This window comes from Mirounga leonina, unplaced genomic scaffold (genome assembly GCF_011800145.1).
Source record: "Mirounga leonina isolate KUSES-001 unplaced genomic scaffold, KU_Mleo_1.0 Mir_128, whole genome shotgun sequence".
NCBI lineage: Eukaryota > Metazoa > Chordata > Mammalia > Carnivora > Phocidae > Mirounga > Mirounga leonina.
The window spans coordinates 6,832,037-6,848,557 of record NW_023270320.1 but is presented as its reverse complement, the minus strand read 5'-3'; the positions used below and the strand labels follow the sequence as shown (position 1 = coordinate 6,848,557).

The 16,521-nt window shown below is 46.7% G+C and overlaps 1 long non-coding RNA gene across 1 annotated transcript; it reads right to left on the bottom strand.

The window, feature by feature from the left end:
- Positions 1-4,796: 4,796 nt before the first annotated feature.
- On the bottom strand, positions 4,797-16,467 carry LOC118009977. Its single transcript, XR_004679066.1, has 3 exons — positions 16,363-16,467; positions 7,884-7,988; positions 4,797-7,322 (listed from the first exon to the last, which is right to left on the bottom strand). It is a non-coding gene; the product is annotated as an uncharacterized LOC118009977 (long non-coding RNA).
- Positions 16,468-16,521: the final 54 nt, after the last annotated feature.

Genomic DNA, 16,521 nt, shown 5'->3' with positions numbered 1-16,521 from the left:
CAGATTTTTCTCAGTGCAACAGAAAAATGACCAAAAGACTTAAACCAGCACTTCACAAAAGAGGATTTTTAAATGGCTTACGAATGTACAGAAATGTGCTTAACCTCAGCAGCCACCGGGGAAATGCGAATGAGAAAACACCATGAGACAGCACTGTGCTTCATCAGAGAGGCAAAAAGAAAAGACCGCCAGGACCCAGTGTGGGAAGACGGGAGACGCAGAAGCTTGCGCACTGCTGGCTGGGGGAGGAAGTTATATAAAATTCCATGACAATGCCTATGAAAGCGGAGCCATATACTTTCTATAGGACTTGGCAATTCCACCCTTAAGTGTGTGCCAGAGAGAGATCCAGGCAACAGAACACCAGGCAGAACACCAAAAACTAGAAACAACCCAAATCTCCATCAGTAGCAGGTGGACACATCAGGCTATAATCGTACCGTGAAATAGTATATAGTAAAGCAAATAGATACACAACCACTACGTGCGGCAACAGGGATGAATCTCACGAGCCAAACAAGCCAGACACCAAAAAAGTACATGTTGTATGATTTCGTTTTCTAAAGTACAACAACGGGCAAAACTAATCTATGGTGCTGGTAGACAGGATCATGGTCGTTTTGGAGGAGGAGACTGGGGAGTGGCAGGGAGAAGGCAAAGGGGTTTCTGGGCTTCTGGTGATATTCTAGTTCTTCATCTGGGTGGTGGTTACATGAGTGGGTTCCCGTTGGGATAGTTCATCAAGCTCTATGCTTATGCTCTGGGCAGTTTTCTGAATGCATATTACACATCAGTTTTTTTAAATATTCATTGTTTAAAAGGTAATTACTGTACAATGTGATACACGCAACTATCCCCAAACCTTATTGTCTTCCATACATGTATATGACTCCTGTGGACCAGAGAGGTTAAGTGATTTCCACAAAGTCACACAGGTAGTTAGTTAGTGGTGTGCAAGTTCACCCAGATTTTAAGACTCCAAGGTCAGTAGTCTTTTCTATGATACTCTGATGCTTCCATCTATGTATCAAAACCTCAACGCTACCCCCTTTCCTGGCAAGACTGATAAAATATGCCTCCCACCTCACAGAAAGAAGAAACAACTGATATTCAAGACATCCTTTGAGTCATGAACTAACCTTGTTGTAATGACAGCTCTCTAGTGGGCATTAGCCAAACTCAACACTCAATTCTTTTGCCTTGCGTATATAAGTCATTCCTGCAGCAACACCTCTTCAAGAAGGCACCAAACCCAGGCGGCCCCCCTTCCAACAGCCTGCCCAGACAGCTCTTGTGCTGCTGACCTCATGTCTGATTATTGAGGCTTGGGGCCCTGTCCCATAACTGCTCTTCCCAGAGCCACTGTCGCTTTAAGGATTGGTTAGGTTCAACTTAAAACAAAAACAACAAAAACAAAGGGAAGAAAGAGAGAGAGAAAATGTAAAATTGCACTGAATCAAAAAAGGACAGAGCGTCAACTCACTGGGTTGCACCTGGACTCCATGTACCTCTTGAGTTTGTGGTATCCCATGGGAAAAAAAGAACAGAGAGCTTTGTCCCAAGAAGAGTTTAACATCACAGAATTCATCGCGGTTGAAAAAGACTTTTAAAGTTCATCTTCTAAGAGCAGAGAATGATAAAGACGACACATGGAGAGCATTTTACAGGCTCTAAAGTCTTTTCACATGTCTGTCTTGATTCTCCGGGCAATCATTTTAGGAAAGGTACTATTATCCACCCCCTCTCCCCCTTTGAGAGACAAGGAAATCAAAACTCAGGCCATTTGCCCAGGGGCTAAGTGGTGGCCTCCTGTTACTGGTCTCGGGTTGGTTGAGTCCAAATCCCAAGCTCTTCCCACCCCATCACACTCCGCCCCATAAACCACACAATGCTCTGTCAGAACACCTGAAATGTGTCCTCAAGATTCTCGAGAAACCTTGGAGCCAGAGAGCAATAGGGTTCCAAGACAGCCAACTAAAGGACACGTTAACCCAAGTCTGGTTGCTTCCATGCTGAACGTCGGTGGATTTTTGCAGAGCTGTCCGTGCATCCGTAACACACTGTGCTTGGACAGAGTATCCGTCAGTCAGCTCTCCCAGTCAGTAAGGTTTAACCCCTTCAGAGGACTTACCCAGTTTGGTTGCGGCCCAGGTTTGCATTAAGAACATTACAAAGTTAATGGAGAGCAAGTGGGCTCTGCATAAAGGATGCAACCCTAACATCCTTTGTTACTTCTCCCCGTAGACGCAAATGCTGCCCCCAGGAAGCCAATATCTGCAGCTAACAAAGGAGCCACTGTGCTCTTGAGCGAAGCCACAGGGCACAGCAGTCAGAAGGCATGTTCCAGAAGATGGGCAGTGAGCACACACACCCCACAGGTCCAGGATGAAGGCCTGTCCAGAAAAGGGATGGGAAGGTCCCACGAATTCCCCACTGCTCCCCCAGAGCACCTCAGAGCTCTGCCTCAGACCAGAAAATTCTCTGCCCAGATTTCTCCGCAGCAGAAAAGCAAAACCACCAGGAGCCCATTAAGAGTTCCCTCACCCCCCATCACCATGCACCCTCCAGGGGCAGGAGCCTGCCCTGGGATGAGGGAGGCCTACAGTGTATTTATAATACGTGGGGTGTGGATCAATGCAAAAAGCAATTGCTTTTTAACAGTGAGCTTTCTTGTTCACAGTCTAGCCCTAAACAACAACCAAGGTGAAAGAGACTGCTGTTTACACAGAGGAAGGGGGACTCAGAACACTGTCCCTTGTGTTACAAAGCCGGCAGCTATAAAGAACATCCTGTTTCCAGGATTGCCTTGCGTGGCCCACATGGTCCGACTGCCCAGGACCAACTCTCTTCACTGGGCGAATTGGAGACAGGCAACGTTTTAAATATTGCTGCAGCTGCTGCTGGGCTGCCCCCACGACCCAGGAAAGAGGGCCCGCGGAGTCAGTGTGCTGGGCATGGCCGGCTGGCTGGAGGCAGGTCAGGCCAGGAGCCAAACCCCAAGTAGCCACTCACGGCCTTTCCCTCACTGAGTTTCTGAAGTTCTGATTGTGCTCCAGAGGCCCCAGCTCTTCCTGGATGGATCCTGAACTCACCCAACAGCCCTGGGCATGCCACGGGCTTGGCAGAAGGGGCCCCGGTGAACTAGTGGGCCTGCTCCCGTGGCCAGGAGAACTGGGCCAGGCTGGCTTTCAAAGGAGCTTGGGTTCCAACCCTTTGAAAATCTTCCCTATAGCAAAGTGACCGTGGGCTGGTGATTCCCTTGCCACCTCTGCCTTTGCAATCAAAAGGAATGAAAATGTGGGCCTAGAAAAGTAGTTGCTGTGGGGTCCAGCCCAGCCCAGGACGGCAGACACCCAGACCTCTGTCAGGAGCGAGTATTGACATTTATTGACTGTCTGCAGACAGAGGCTGGATCAGGAGCTCCAGGGGTGATCGACGATCAGCCAGCTGATCGGCGATCAGCCCCAAAGAAAGGCCCAGGAATACCACATTACCTGCGCAGAACATTCTTCAAACCCTAGCCTGTGCCGGGCTTGAGCCTAAAACTTCCAGTCTTACCAGACACAGCACATATCCATCAGCCAACAGAAACACGTACCACCATCAGGCAGGGGTTCCCTGGTCCAGGGTTCTCAACCAAAGCCATGCCCACCCCCTCCTGGGCCATTTGGAAACTCGGAGAATAGAGTCTGGGTTGTCAGAGTACCTGAGGGATGCAACTGGCCTTTAGAGAGTAAGCACCAGGGACGCCAAGCCTCTGGCAACGCAGGAGACAATACGGCGCTAAGAATTGTCCTGCCCAGAACGCCGACACCTACCATCCCTCAGACTTAATTCACAGCCTCATCTGTCTTGTCTCCCTTGAATAAACATCACGTGGTGCCCTGTAGGTGGGGGGGGGGGGTTCAGTGGGGCAGCCGTGGAGAAGCTGTTTCTTCAGGTGTGGTGCCAGTGGGCATGAGGAGCTGTGTGGTATCACGTCATAAGCGGGGGCCTCGGGGAGCCCTCGACGTTAGGTCCTGCCTGTGTGACCACGGTCAGCATCCCATCTGTACGTGTGGATAAGCACCTGCTCTTCCTTCATAGACTTGTTATGAGGGGTCGGTGAGATCATGTGTTTTCAAGACTGAGTTCAATAAGGATAGTGATGTTTACTATTTAAGAACTGAATTTGTCAGTAGCAGACACAGTGTGGTCAAGTGGAATGAAGACTGATTGAACTTTAGAAAATCTATCAAACCCCAGATCTACTTTTTTACCTATAATGTCTTAGGCCAATCAGTTGACCTCTTCAGAGCTCCATCTTTTCGTACCTGAGAAAGTTCTGGAATGTTCCTAAAATTAGGAACCAAGAGTGATTTACCTGCTGTAAGGAGCAGTACAAAGTACCCACCACACATTTCATCTGTGGAGAAGCATCTAAAGCTAGACTATCACACCCATAGGTCAGTGTTTTCTCCTTCACTTAGGATGACGTCATTTCCTCCGTGATTAAAAGTAATCAGTGCAAAAACATACAGAAAGATGTTCAAGCTCACTAATAATAAAATATGCATATTAAAATATCAAGAGACCATTTTTCATATAACATATTGGCAAAGATTCAAAAGGCAGATCATGCTCAGTGTTGGTGAGGGAAACAGGCTTCTTATATATAAACACTGTGGGTGGAAATATTAATTGATACAATATTTCTGGAAGACAATATGGCAAGACATAACAAAAATTATATATACGTATGCATATATACACACACACATATATATATATAAAGGAAATAATTAGTACTTACAAAATACTGTACAAAATGTTTATTGCAGCATTCCCTCCAACGGATAAAAACTGGGGATAGTCTGAATGTTCTTTAACTGGAGATTGGTTAAATAAATAATGCCACACCCATTTATTGGAATATAGGCAGTCACTACAAAACATAAAATAGAGCTATATGCAGTCTCGTGGAAAGATGTTTAGATTAGATTACTAAGTGGTAAATAGCCAATTATTGGACAGTAGTAACTACAGTACATTCCCATCGTGGCAAAAAAAAAAGGAGGGGTGGCTTATAGCTATATTTCACAAGTCTGAAAGAAAACACACTAGATTCGTTGGTTACCTAAGAGAAACAGACTAGGCATTGGGGGCAGAAAAGATTTTCAATTTCTATCTGGAGGTGCATTATATTTAGAGGTACATTCTACCTAAATGCCAAGCGGTCAAGGGTTAAAATTCAGGCCAAACCCTACACATAATTTTATATTTCAACTTTATCCCAACTTTGATTAAGATTACAGTGAAACTTCGAGGGCTCACATGGAGTACAGAAAGCCTGTTTCTGGACAATCAGCTTAGAGGGACGTCTGCCACCCTGTCGCTGCCCGTTCATGTCACCGAGGAGATGGCCACTTTCAACCGAGGTAGGGCAGAAGCAAGATGCTTTGAAGGGAGTGTCTCACTTTTCTCTTTTTCTTCGATCTTCTCATATTCTCTATTATGTCTGCATCAAGGATCGTTGATCATAGATGCTGTACGTGATTTTGGTGTGTTTCTTCCTTTTGAAACGTTAAGGTGGTAAAGCAGCCGTCCTGTCTCTTATTCATCCTCACGAGATGTGCAGCCTTCGCAGATCAGGCTTTTTCTTGAAAGATTTGTGGCCTAAAGAGAAGTAAACATTTCCAAGTTAAAACTGTTCTGAAAGGTTGTTTTGTTTAATGTCATGAATGTTATTACAACAAAAAATTCTAAAAAATGAGACTTAATGACGATCTAATTATCTTCATCAACTGCTATCACAAATTACCATAGACTTAAACAGCAAACATTTCTTTCTCACGGTTCTGGAGGCTGGAAGTCCTAGAGCAGGTTGCCAGCAGATCCCAGGTCTTAGAAGGGCCCTCCTCCTGGTTTGCAGACAGCCCCTCTTGCAGTATCCTCACTCAGCACAAAGAGAGAGCCGGGTCCCTGGGCCCTACAAGGGGAGCTTGTCCCAACATGGAGCCCCACCCTGGTGACCCTAAGAACCTCCCAGAGGCCTAACCTCTAAAACCACCACACTGGGGGTCAGGGTCTCCATGTATGAATTTGGGGGAAATACAAACATTCAGGTCATAGCACTAACCTACTTTTTTGTCTTGTTATTTTTTACATTTTCATAAAATTGTTGGTTCCCGAAAAGGATATAAGGATATACTGGTTTTTTCCCAAAGTCGTCTAGCTAGTCTATTGTCTCCTACCCTGCACAGGAAGTATCAGCTCTTTCCCTATTTATTTAACTATTCAAAAGTTCATAAATTTGTGCATAAAATTAATAACTTCCAGTCTCGTGGTTACTATAGCACTTCGTTTTTACAATTATAAATGCACATTTGTACTTCAACTGATAGATAACATTTCAACATATAAAGTGCAAAAGGGATTCCCACTCCAAGTTACATCTAGAGGGCTTGCCTCTCTTTCAAAGCAAATGTGCAGCTATTAATAAATGTGAATGCCACGCCTTGTTCATAGCACCGCTGTTGTTGTGATTAGATACGAAGGAATCCCACAACCGTCGATCACACACAGGTTTGGGGATGCCAGAAATGATGCTGGAGTTGGCATCAACTATCCGGCCCTCCAAAGGCCAAACCCAAAGCTGACGCCAAATAGCATATTTGGACCAAATACCAAGGCCGAAGTTGGCCTTGAGCGCATCTCAAACTTATTCTTATCTGCAACGTTTGGTTTTCTTACAAGAAGCAAGTATTTGTTTTATGAATGAACAGATATTTCTCTTAAAATCAACTAGTTCCCCATCCCTGAAAAAAAAAAGTATGGGTAGGTAGCAATATTGGATTAGACCTCCTAATAGTTCCCAACCTTTTGAATAGCGGTTGTTGTTAGATTATTATTTGGTTGTGGATACAATCTTAGGGCTTGCAGTCTCCCCTGAGATCACCACCACTCAGAAGTTCCTCATGGGGGCAGCTCTCTGCCCATCACCACTGTCCCTCACCACCCCCCTCCCCTGCGCAAAACTTCCTAGGACTTCTCTCACTGACATAGAGCCTAATCCTTAGGGCAACAGCATCTCCCAAAAGATGGCCCCACCCTACGTTTCCCAGGCCCCCCTTCCCTCGCAGACCATGCTCCCAGCACCCTGGACTCTGTTCCTCCTGCTGCCATCCCCTCAGCGCTGTCCCCGGTGAATTTGTACTTATCCTTCAAGATCCCGGGTCAACATCACCCCGTCCATGAAGTCCTCTTCCTCCATGTTCCAGCAGAATCCATCTGTCCTCGTGGCCAGCATGAACACAGTGCCCACCCCACTCATCTGCAGATTCCTGAAAACAGGGACCACATCATGGCCACCTTCAAGACCCAGCCTCCCGCACAGTTGTAGCAAATACGTCCTTCCAGCAAACAAGGATCTCAGCAAATGTGGAGAGAAAGAATAAATGAATGAGCAGAGATAATTAATCCCAAATCTTTGTGTGAATTTTACACCCACCCCTTCATATCAATATGAATGTTCCGAATAGGTTGCCAAAGCCAGAGGTGGAAATCACTGGGCCATTGGTTTTCTTTTTTTTTTTTTTTTAATTTTATTTATTTATTTAACAGAGAGAGACACAGCGAAAGAGAGAACACAAGCAAGGGGAGTGGGAGAGGGAGAAGCAGGCTTCCCGCTGAGCAGGGAGCCCGATGCAGGGCTCGATCCCAGGACCCTGGGATCATGACCTGAGCCGAAGGCAGATGCTTAACCATCTGAGCCACCCAGGCGCCCCTGGGCCATTGGTTTTCAAACCTTGTTCGCTGGAGACTGAGCGCTGCTGTGGGTGCCGGGAGAAGCAAAGTGCCCTCCTCACCCACTGTGCGTAGAGCAGAACCTCTGGGCTCCTTACCTCCAGATTCCTGGTGACGGTGGTTGGCAAGGGGGGAAATGTACTGCTGCCAGAAAGAGGCTGAGAACCACTCTTTGGTGACCAGGCCTGATCTGAGAAGTTCACCTATAACGCAAGAATGTCATTGAAATAAGAGGTATTGGCTTGAGAGTGAAATTGGAGTTTCCTCTGAAACCAACTGTGTGTCCTTGGGCAACCTTCTGCCTCGGTCTCCCCACATATAAAGCAAGGCTACCAATGCCTGCCCGTGTGTGACTGTGAGTGGGGTAAGGGGGAAAAGACCAGGTGTTACAAATACAAAGCTTGTTTGGGGCCTGGGTGGCTCAGTCGGTTAAGCGTCTGTGACTTCGGCTCAGGTCATGATCTCGGGGTGGTGAGATGGAGCTCTGTGTCAGGGCTCTATGCTCAGCGGGGAGCCTGCTTCTCCCTCTGCCCCTCCCCCTGCTCATGCTCTCTCTCTCATATACATAAATAAAATCTTTTTAAAAAGTATGAAGTTCGTAAAGGGCACTAACCTTAAGTTTACAGTGATGGGTTTAACTTCCGTATACCCTGGGTCATCTCTACTCAAACCAAGCCATAGAGCCATTCATTTCCAGCACCCGGCAGGGCTCCCTTGCATCCCTTCCCACTGTGTCTCCACCAACCCCCCAACCCCCAGCCAAAAGGAAGGACTATTCTGACTTCTTTCCCCACAGATCAGTTTTGCCTCTTTGTAAACCTCACATAAGTTGATCCTACGGCATGCATTCTTTAGAGGCTGTCTCCTTTAACTTAACATAATATCTGGAGTTTAGCCCATGCACCTGTACGTTTCCTTTAGTTTCTTGGAACAGCCAAATAGAACATCAAAGAAGAAAAGAACTGGGAAAGCATAAAACACAAAAATAGGCAAGGCGTAGTATCAGTAGCTGAGTCTCAGGCCGTCTGTGACTGGAAGCTTCCCGAGAGTGAAAATGATGTCCTGTTCCTTTTTTAGTATTTCCAGCCCTCAAAATTAGGCCTGGCTCATAACTGGGGCCGGACACATTTTGCTTGACTTGAAAATTGTTATGACTTCGTCGACCATCTAGTCTTTTCCTCGCCGTGGGTTTTTTTACCCACAGCCCAGTTGCACCCCCAGCTCCCCAGCGCAGTCCCACCGCGCTGGACCCTGCCCTTTGTCTCTCCTCCCACGGGCTGTGTGAGGAAGGTGTCCCTGTTTTCGGCCCGGCTGCTTCGCTCTCCAGACACTGGCATGACTCACCCAGTGGAGAGAGGGAGCGAGGAGGGAGTGGGGGTAAGCGGCACAAGGTCCTAGACAGAGAAGTCTCTCCGGAGAGGCTCCCTGGCCAGGCCTGGGGAAAGAGCTGGAAGCTGCAAGCCCACATGCAGTGTTCAGGGGGGCCACGGTGCCCCCCTGGTCTCCCTCTGAGGCCCACGACCTTCCCCCCTCCGTGGGCTCCACGGCCAAGTTTAGAGCTCACGGCGGCTGCTGGGTCACACTGTCACTCCAGCTGTTACTGAGCAATGGATTCCTGTTGCCAAGATATGGATTTGGTTTTAATAACAGTTAGTGCAAACACTGTAAATTTACTGCTGCGAGAGAGAGTTTTTGAAAATGTCCACTCTGGCTATAATTTTTCAGCCGAGCCAGCTGTTTGTGCTCAGCTCATACCTGACATGGTGCTTTGAAATAGCAATCACTGTATTTATAAGAAGGCAAGGACTCATAAATATGTCACAAGTGGAATATACAACGCCATATTTCACCATTCTCTATTTTAAAATTGTGAGTTATGGCTGCAGAAATGCACACCCATTAAAGGTGATATGATGTATTTTCTGCCCTGTTCAGGAGTCCATCCATCATCGAGACAATAAAGAAAACCGCACTTACTTTTTTCCTGTCGTCTGTAATTTATGATCCCCAAAAAGCTGTAACCTTTTGGCAGGCTTTGCAGAAACCACTGCACTGTTAGCAACTAAATAACCTTTTATAAGGTTTTAAATGTGTTGCTACAGTCTCAATGCACTTGCTGTATTGATCCAGAAGATCTTGCGGAAAAAAAAAAGAAGGAAAGGTAGGGGAGGAATGGAAGATGATCTATAACAAGATCGATAACGGCATATAGATTGTTGAAAGATGCTTCTAATGATTTTTGCCAGCCATCATCCTTCAGCACGCCACGCCCTATCTCTTAGGCTTTAGTCTGGGCTGGAATTGATTGACCTTGCTTTCCTGCAGCCTCCTCCCTCCCTCCCTTCTGTCGGGCAGCCAGACAGGGAGAAACAGAATGTATTGGCCACCACAGGCTATTTGCAGGAAAGCTCTGAGGATCACAGAGCTGGAAGGGGCTGGCAAGACTACTTCAGTATCCAGATAAGGAAACTGAGGCCCAGGAAGTGTCTGTGACTTGCCCAAGGTCAAAAGGCAATTTAGGAGCAAGAGCTCAGACTCGGATTCCTGGTTTTCAGTATACCCTGTTCCCCAGTCAACCATTGGCCATCTCATGTTTGCCTCACAGGAAGAGGGCATGCACCGAGCAGGTGGATGCTTTTCTGATGAGTTTGGCAGTCCCAATAAATCTGCCTTACAGTGAGGCGTAGTGGGAAGATGACAAGCTCGGGAATCAGATAAAACCAGGCTGAATCTAGATTCCCCACCCCTCCCACTCCTGTGGGCAGTAACTAACCTGTCTGGATCTCTGCTACTCCACTTGTAAGATGCCAATCACAGTCTACCTTGTAAGGTGGTGGAGAAGATTAGATGTGGTGTCGGGGTAACATCGAGCTCAAAGCAATTGGCTGCCATTCTGCCCCATCACTAGCGTTTTCTGGATTCTTTTTCCTTCCCCTTTGCTCCCCCCTTATCCTCCAGGACAGTAGCAACGGAAACTTCCAGGCAAGAGCCAGCTATGGAGGAAAGTGGACCAGTCTTTCCAACCAAAAAATCTTTGGTTTGGAGGCATTTCCTTGCTCATCACAGATGAAGGCAGCTAAGGTGAAAACGATTTTTTCCCTCTCTCTATGCATAAGCTGAGCCAAGCCCTGGGAAGTATGGAGACCAGGTCTAGGCAATTCCCTTTGGAGGAGCCCTCAGGAGGCCATGGGTAATTGAGCTTTTAACACTATATTCTTGGTAGGGAAAATTTGCAGGTAAAAAAAAAAAAACCATTCTTGTGAAGCAACCAGACTATGGGGCAATGCATATATCTCCTCCAGACAGCCCTGCGTTCTTGAATTCAGTGCTCCTAGCCCTGGGGACATGCTGCTTTGGAGCAGGAGTTGACAAGTTATGACCTGCAGGATAAATCTGGCCACAGCCTGTGTTTGTAAATAAAGTTTCATTGGCACGTAGCCACGCCCATTCGATTATATATTGTCAAAGGCTGCTTTCAGCTACACCTGCCTAGGTGAGTCTTTCCAGCAGAGACCGAGAGGCACGCCAAGCCTAACATCATTACTAACTAGCCCTTTCTGAAAAAAAGTTACAAACCCCTTATCTAGAGTCCACCCAACAAGGCTGTGTGCCAGAGGGAGCTTCCCAGTAGAAGGCCATCAATAATTATGATCTGTATGGCAACTTATAGTTTACAAAATCTTTCACAAACATGATCTTGGGTGAATCACCCAACAATCCTGTGAGATGGAGATTCTGATGATTTTCCCAATGGTACAGAGGAGCATCCTGAGACTCAGAGAAGCAAAATAATTTGCCCAGTTCATACAAACTGCCAGAAGCAGAGCTGGGAACTGAGCCCAGTCTGGATGGACCTAAGGGGCCAAGCTTCTCCACCATTCCACCCTGAAATGGGAAACCCGTGCCCCTCCCGTGCAGCCCCCCCCCCCCCCCCCCCCCCCCCAGTGCTACAGTTCACCAGCCAGTCACCTGGGAAGGTCACTCAGCCCCTCTGGACCTTCTCTTTCTCATATCCAGAATAAGGAATCACTAAAATACTCATTTGGAAAGATGCTAAGGGACTTTCCAATAACACAGGCACTTTGTGAAACATTTCCTAGGGCAAAAACACTATTTCCTTCACCCAATCTAACTCCTGTTCCACCCACAGACAGACCATAGGAGAAGATAGTGAGGCAGGTCTGAGGTGGGAAGGAGGGGGGAGAAGGAGCCCACTATACAGACCAGCCTTCCTAAAGCCTGCTGAGTGCCCCTGGATCCCACGCGCCACATCAGGGGCAGTAACTGCAGGCCCAGAGAGGCTGCCGAGCACATGCAAGACTCTTCCCTGGCTCCTGACCATTTGGCCTCCAGAGAAAGAGCAGTGTGCAAGGCCCCCAAAGCCCCGGCTGCCTAGTGCGGGGGTGTGGGGGTGTGGGGTTGGGGGGGCAGGTGTTGCCCCTCACACCTGGTGGGAGTGTGGGTCAAGAGCAGGATAACAGAGCTAAGAGCAGTCACCCCTCTGCCACAGGTCCCGCCATCTGTGTCAAAGTCTCTCTCGCTCTCTTCCTGCGCTCTCCCAGAGCACCCCCCAAATCATTATTAACATTATAAATAAAAACGAAAGGCAAGTTATTAAATGTAAAATATGCAGAGTTCCTCCCAGAACTCGCCAGGCAGTTCATAAACGTGACGGCTTAATTTTGCTGCTGATCCAGGCATCTGATGAAGCATCTCCAGCTCCTGGGCTAATTGAAGCTGTTAACGAAGTAGAGGAGAGAGAAGACTGTGGGCGGCTTCTGTCCTGCCTGCCGGGGATCAGAAGGGCGGCCTTGGGCCCAGATGGAGCCCGCAGTCTCCAGCATGTCGCTTCGGCTACCCACACCAGGGGCCTAGGAACTCCCAAAAAGGGAGCCCCTTCGCTGCATTGACATCTCCACTCCTCAGCTGAGCCCTCAAAACATCCACCTGGAGCCCGCTTGAAGAACCAAGAGGAGTTCCTCCTTCTTACCTGGAGAAAAGTATTTTCAAATAAGATCTAGATAAGGTTGATTTTTAGGACAACCCAGTGATTCTGGCCCTAGGATCCTTGTCCTCAAAACCCAGGCTGAGTGGAAATGACCCAAACCTCCATCAACAGATAAATGGTGAATAAATTGTGGCATCTCCATACAATCCATACAATGGAATATTATTCTGGCATAACAAGGAATAAAGTACTGACACATTACCACAACATGGATAATCCTTTGAAATCCTTGTGCTAAATGAAAGAAGCCAGACACAAAGTCACATATTGTGTGATTCCATGTATAAGAAATATCCAGAATAGGTACATCCCTAGAGACAGAAAGGAGATTAGTGGTGCCAGGGGCTGGTGAAGGGGAGAACAGAGAGCAACTGTTTAGAGCAGGTTTTATATCCATGAAATTGGCTCCTCTTCATGGGTTTCAGATTTTTCAATCCAGAAACCCATTCGACACCTAGCTCCATGATCCTGGCTCCCTGTATGGAAAGGGGTGACCAGTATGCCTCCAGCTTCTACCTCTTCAACCTATCCAAGCATAAAAAACAACAGCCAGCCTTTTGTCCCACGTAGGGCAGGAGCAAGGGAGCCTACGGGAGAGAGAGCTCAGTATAGCAGAGAGAACTAAGCATCTCAAGTCAAAAGAACTTCACTGCAGTCCTGGTTCTACCATGGTTGAGCTGTAAGATCTTGAACAAGTCCCTCACATTCTCTGATCGTCAGCTTCCTCCTCTAGAAAACAGGGCTGTGACGGCCTTGCCTTCTTCACAGATTTGTTGAGATACTTTGTATTATTATCGGTAACTCTTTAAAACCCAGTGCACTGGGACACCTAGATGGGACAATCGATTAAGCAGCCGACTCTTGGTTTCGACTCAGGTCATGATCTCAGGGTCGTGAGATGGAGCCCCGTGTTGGGCTTGCACTCAGCACAGCGTCTGCTTCAGATTCTCTCTCCCTCTCTCTCTCTGCCCCTCTCACTTGTACTTTCTCTCTCTCTCTCAAACAAATAAAATTTTTGTTTAAAAGCCCAGTGTACTTACAAACAAGTATATATTAAACAACTACCAAACTGCTAGCAGTTGGGCCAAGTAAGGGGAAGCCAGTTGGGTGAGGACTAGATGGGGTAGAGAACAGGGGTAAGAAGGATTGCCCTCCATATAGGAACGCAAAACCAACACAAATGACACCATTGGAAAGCAAAGAACAGTGATATACAGTCAGTGGGGGTGCATTCCTGAAGGAAACATTGAGAGCCCAAAGTCCTGGGTTCTAGGCATGCTCTGCTCCCACCCCTATGGGCTACTTGAGAACCACTTCAATATGTTGGTTTTAGTTTCCTCTTTTCTCAGATGAGAGAGTCAGTCCTCAAAGATTTAGCTGTCAAGTACTGATACTAAGCAAAATTAAAAGACAAAAGACAAACAGGAAATACATTTTTAATACCTATGTCAGAAGACAGATGTGCTTAATATGTAAAGGGGCTTTATAAAACCAATAGGAAAAAGATGAATACCCCAAAAGGAAAAAAGCAAGTAAATAACACACGACTTTGTACAAAGATTTTCCTGCTAATTATAATAAAGAGAAATTGAAAACAGTCTAAAGCCAAAGCAATAAGAATAGTTTTCATTTTAATCAGGCACAGTCATATTGCATAGTTACTGATAATCATATTTTTCATAATATTTCATGATAAAGTGTTCATAATAAAAGAAAAAAGAATGAAACTTTCAGGATGCCAGTTTTATGTTTTGTCTTTCCAAAAAAAAAAAAAAAAAGACAGTTACAGAGAGATGATAAAGAGTCTAGAAGAACATACACCAAAAGGTTAACAGTAGTTATCTCTGAGTGTAGGTTAATAATTTTATTTCTCCTTTATACTTTTGTGTTTTTCTGAATTTCTATAATGAGCACATTATTTTCTAATTTAGAAAAAATACGCTTAATCTATGGTGCAACAGAATAGCAAATTCAGGGTTTTACATTCAGCTCCATTAAAATTTTATTCTAGCACCAAAGTGATAAAACCTTCACTAAAATAAATTTTCAAAGGTTATTAAAAACGGCCTTTATTATTCTGCTACTGTTTCTCTGTAACAGCATCTATCTCACTTAACCGCTGATTAACCTGCCTCTATTCTCAGCTATTCATAAAATTTCTTGAGGACAGAAATCTAGTCAAATTTATTCATAGCACCAAATACTATATTAGGTGCTCAATAAATGTTTGTTGAATAAATGATAAGAATGCTGAGATCATTGGTCTGGAAGAAATCGGGCAAGAGGCAATAGAAAGTGAGGTGGGCCATGGGGTGCCTGGGTGGCTCAGTCGGTTAAGCATCTGACTCTTGGTTTCAGCTCAGGTCAGGATCTCAGGATGGTGAGATCAAGCCCCACACCAGCCTCCATGCTCAGCAAGAAGTCTGCTTGAGATTCTCTCTCCCTCTTCCCCTCCCCACAACTCACGCTCTCTCTTTTTCTCTAAAATAAATAAATGAATCTTTTTTTTTAAAGATTTTTTTTATTTATTTGACAGAGAGAGACACAGTGAGAGCGGGAATACAAGCAGGGGGAGTGGGAGAGGGAGAAGCAGACTTCCTGCCCAGCAGGGAGCCCGATGTGGGGCTCGATCCCAGGACCCTGGGACCATGACCCGAGCCGAAGGCAGACGCTTAACGACTGAGCCACCCAGGCGCCCCTAAATGAATCTTTTTTTAAAAAAAAAAAAAGGTGAGGTGGGCCTTGAAGAATGGAAGCAGCGGAATATTTATAAATTCATCCATCTATTCGGTGAGCCCGGTGGGCCCTAAGCACTGTGCTGGATCCTGAGGCTGCTGAGTTAAATAGGACCCAGAGCCTCACAGGGAGGAACTCACAGCTCAGGGATAGAGGCAGCTGCATGAAAAAATGATGGGAATAAAAATAATAAAGTTAGACCATGATGCACAAAGGAAGAAGCTGTCCGTGCTGTTGGTGCTCCAGAGCAGGAAGAGAAGCAGGCGAGAAGAGACGAGGCCATGAGGACAGTGTTCAAGGGACAGGGAGACGGAGGGCAGCAATCAAAACCAAAGCTGGGACAGGGAGAGAGGGGCAGGCGTGGGCGACAGTGCACCCCTTAACTCCACAGCCTTCCCTGTCACCCATGCCCACACAGAGTTCACGGGTGGGGAGCCAAGGACTAGAAGCGTGCACACCTTCACTTCTGCATGGAAGGCAAACCTGGGTTGGTGTCCCAGCGACTGAGCCCAGCGAGCTCTCCCTGTGACCAGCTTGGCAGGAATCCTTTTCCCCCACATGCTGGTCTGGGCGTACGTGGAAAATGATTTTAACTTTGAGAAAGGGTGGTCCTTAAACCGGGGAGCCCATAACCATGCTGTCCGCATCACCACGCCATCACCTCATGGTGAGAGAAAGACAGAGGGGGATCTTCCTTTCGTGGTTGGCTCTCTGATTCTAAGTGGGTTTACCCTACAAGGTGAGCTGGAGGAACTTCTCCCAGACAGCCCTGAGAGCACACCCAGTCTCCTGCACACCAGGAAGGGGGTTTCCGCCATCCAGGAAATGCCTACCTCAGGGTCTGGTCCCAGGCTGTGAGCTGGAATGCATGGTTGGAACACAGGCAAATGTAAATTAATGTAGTCTTCAAGCTGGGCTTCTCAGCAAGGTAACAAAATGTTGACATCAGCCTGAAAGTCAAATTAGGCTTTGCATTATGTGGTGCGACCTGA